Source organism: Mizuhopecten yessoensis, unplaced genomic scaffold, assembly GCF_002113885.1.
Source record: "Mizuhopecten yessoensis strain PY_sf001 unplaced genomic scaffold, ASM211388v2 scaffold10871, whole genome shotgun sequence".
Lineage (NCBI taxonomy): Eukaryota > Metazoa > Mollusca > Bivalvia > Pectinida > Pectinidae > Mizuhopecten > Mizuhopecten yessoensis.
Window position 1 is genome coordinate 51357 of NW_018408763.1, and position 3829 is coordinate 55185.

General features: G+C 37.9%; 1 protein-coding gene across 5 annotated transcripts in view; it reads right to left on the reverse strand.

Moving 5' to 3' along the window:
- The window catches only part of LOC110463185, a 51743-nt gene extending 47920 nt beyond the window's left edge, over positions 1–3823 (reverse strand). For all 5 annotated transcript variants that reach the window (XR_002464356.1, XR_002464355.1, XM_021517580.1 and 2 more), the window contains exon 1: positions 3252–3823. The gene's annotated coding sequence lies outside the window, so the exon portion shown is untranslated. The remainder of the gene's footprint in view (positions 1–3251) is intronic.
- Positions 3824–3829: the final 6 nt, after the last annotated feature.

Consider the following 3829-nt stretch of genomic DNA (forward strand, 5'->3'; position numbering starts at 1 on the left):
CCATTGGGGGTGTAGGACATGAAGGATCTTGGTGCCGGGAATTAGAGATGTAAGACATAAAGGATTTTGGTACCCACCATTGGAGGGGTAGGACATGAAGGGTCTTGGTGCCGAGAATTAGAGATGTTAGAACTGAAGGATCTTGGTACCCACCATTGCAGGTGTAGGACATGAAGGATCTTGGTGCCGAGAATTAGAGATGTAAGAAATGAAGGATCTTGGTGCCGAACATTGGAGGTATAGGACATAAGATTCTTGGTGCCGAGAATTAGAGATGTAAGAAATGAAGGATCTTGGTACCCATCATTGGAGGTGTAGGACATGAAGGATCTTGGTGTTGACCATTGGAGGTGTAGGACATATAGGATTTATTTGGACAATTTCTACCCAGGGGCTTCCCACTGCTAACAAAATTGATCATTCTACATCCCACAAACAACATATCTAAAAATGCCTTTCGGTTCCTGAAAATAAGATGAAGATGTGAAATGTTCACAAACGGATCATATCCTGCCCACTGGCAGTACCACTAAATGTAGGAAAGACTTTGTATTTTTCAGACATTTTCAGTTTACCGAGTATATTTAGAAATTTAAGTGGAAAATATATATCCTGGGATTTTTTCTTGCATGATAGACTAGCCGATAGTGAAGATAGATATATTTATTAGAAACCTAAATAGGATGTAATTTTTTCTAAGGAAAATTAAAATAGATACATTACTTAAAGAACTAGAACACTGACAGGTCAGTAAGGGCCCCGTCTTGTGGCAATCATATCCCCCATAATCATCAAGAAGCAATCTGCCCATATAGCTGAGCTTGACGTTTGACATTTGGACTTCAAAAAGAATCGCAAGGAAGCAAAATATACATTTTACATGTACTATGATGTGATGTGTTTCCTTCCTCCTCCATATTTGCTGGGTTAACAGAAATGTAATTACCGGTGCAATACTCATTTGTTAGCTTTTATTTGTTATACTTCACCTTATATACCTTCTCCATCAAGAGCCAGGGTCAAAGCCAGAGATCCACTTTGTCTTTGACCTTTGGACCCAAGTGACCTTGACCTTTGGTCAGTTGACTTATTCTTTAATTCCGACCAACTTTGCTTCTTAATATCATAACAAAATGTTCATTAGTGAAAAATACAAAACTTGACCAGTAACCTGGAACTAAGGTCAGTTGACTCTGTGTTAAGGTCTGAACAACATTGCTTCATAATGTCATAACAAAATGTTCATCAGGGTAAAGGTACAAAATTTTAACCTTGACCTTTGACCAAGTGACCTTGACCTTTGGTCAATTGACTCCTTGTTTAATTCTTTGACACATTGCTTAAACCTGTCATAGCAAAATGTTCACCAGTGAAAAGATACAAAATGTAACCTTGACCTTTGACCCAATGACATTGACCTTTGGTCAGTTGACTCGTTGTTTAATTCTGATCAACTTTGCTTCGTCATGTCATAACAAAATGTTCATCAGTGAAAAGATGCAAAATTTGACATTGACCTTTGAATCTCATGACCTTGACCTTAACTTTTTACCTCTGTGTGTCTCTTTGTTTAATTCCGAACAACTTTTCTTCATAATGTCATAGCGAAATGTTCACTAGTGAAAAGCTACAAATTTTAACCTTGACCCCTGACCCGATGACCTTGACCTTTGGTCAGTTGACTTCTTGTTTAATTCTGATCAACTTTGCTCCATAATGTCTTAACAAAATGTTCATCAGTGAATACATGTAAAATTTGACCTTGACCTTTGAACCTAATGACCTTGACCTTTTACCTTGACTTTTTACCTAAATGTGTATTTTTATGAACTGAACATCTTGACCAAGTTTCATGTACATCGGTCAATAAATACCAAAGTTATCAGCCAGGAACAAAATTTGTGGACTGACAGACAGACAGACAGACAGACAGGGTGATTACTATAGGGCACCCGTATCTCCGATACGGGGTCCTAATAATATAAAATTAATTCCATTTAGGCATTTTTCTAGTAAAAAAACAATACTCTTGAAAAATTACAATGTCAAGACTAGTATATAACTTAGTTTTTTTTAACATGACATGTTTCTTCAGACAACATGCTTCGCAAAATCAACTGGAAATCTAGAATGTTGACACTCCCCTGAAAACAAACTGGATCCACCCCTGGTAATCCCAAACTTCACTTTCACTTTTGATTAGGGTACTAGTGGAACTGCTTATAATCTCAAAACCCTTCATCCAAATGCATTGAGTTGAATATTCCATGTTCTGTTTTAAAATTAGATGGTAGACACGTGATCCCGGAACTCAACCCCTTTGTTAACGAACAGGGAAGTAAATTATAGAAACCTGGGAGTGTCGTATTTTTTACGTGTTTTGCTAGTAAACCGTCTACACGACTAAGACTAAGAGTTCATAATAAAAAAGTTCATGTGTGAGTGCGGTTCTATTCATGTGAAAGACTGTCAGTGGTAGAATGATAACCGGTTTGACAGGTAATGTGCTTTTTGTACCCAGCGAGACCCATACTCATTACCAAGCAAGGACAAACTAAAATGTCAACGCCTACTTAGAAACGACAGAAGGAAGAGATAGTCACTGGGTCTCAAAACCAGAAAAGATTTTTTTCATTTTTTTTTTATTTAAATCTCAGTTGAAAGCTTTTTAACTTGCACTGTCAGCTTTAAGATATGATAGATATTTATTAGAAACCTAAAAAGGTTTCTTTCATCAGAAAATTAAAATAGATAAATTACTAAAAGTAAATTCAGGCATTTTACTAGAAAATAAACAAGAGCAAAAGAATGATTAAGTAAAGACTTAGATTGAAACCCTTGCGAAAGTGCAATACAAAGACTGGTACCTAATTACGTTTTGTGTTACATGACATGTTTCTTCGGAAAAAAAATATCGCTCCACCCCTGGTAATTCCAAACTTCGTTTTCACTTTCGTTTTTGATTAGGGTATAGTGTTACTGCTTATAATCTTAAGAAGACTTCCAAATGCATGGAGTTGAATACTCCGTGTACTGTTTTAAAACAAGACGGTAGAAACGTGATACCGGGACCTAACGCCATTGTTAACCGACAGGGAAGTTAATTACAAAAACGTACATGATAATTTGAAGATACATGGCGGCCCAACCCCTGATACCATTTTCAGTGGATTGAATCCCTTCCGTTCGTGGAATTAATTAAATACACTTAATCTTACATTCAGCATACGAAGGTTAATCATATTACTTACTTGTTGATGATATTTACATAACAGTTTTGAAAACCTTAGGGCTTTTTATGCCCGTCTGCCAAACGAGCCTTCTTCATTCGGGACTCGGCCAGAAAAAGGAAGTATAAATTGGTTGGTTGGTTGACGGGTGACTCCACCCATGCGGGTTTCGCCTCACTGATCTGTCGGCGTTGGGATGTTATAGGCCAGATCAGTCGGAGACTGTCGGCACTTTCCGGGGCAAGTGATGAATATTGTATTGTATTCTCATGTAATCTAACAAACTTCAAAGTAGGCCCTATTTATATTTGAGAGAGAGTGCCCGTCCTTTCTAATCAAATGATCGTGATTGGTACAAAGCACCCTATAATCCCGTCACTACATTCCGGTTATTTCATATTTTCCGCGTTTCGGAGAATAGCGGAAAATAATTGTCCTATAGGTACGGTATTCGGGTGTTTTCGTCGGGTATCGTAGGAAGGATTTATTGTCCAATGAGAGAGTGACGCGTTGTACGCACGTGCAAGGTAGGAAAGTGTGGTAGGGCAAACGAGGTATTGGTCATTCTAGCCGTGGACACCAGGGCGTAGTCAAGCAAA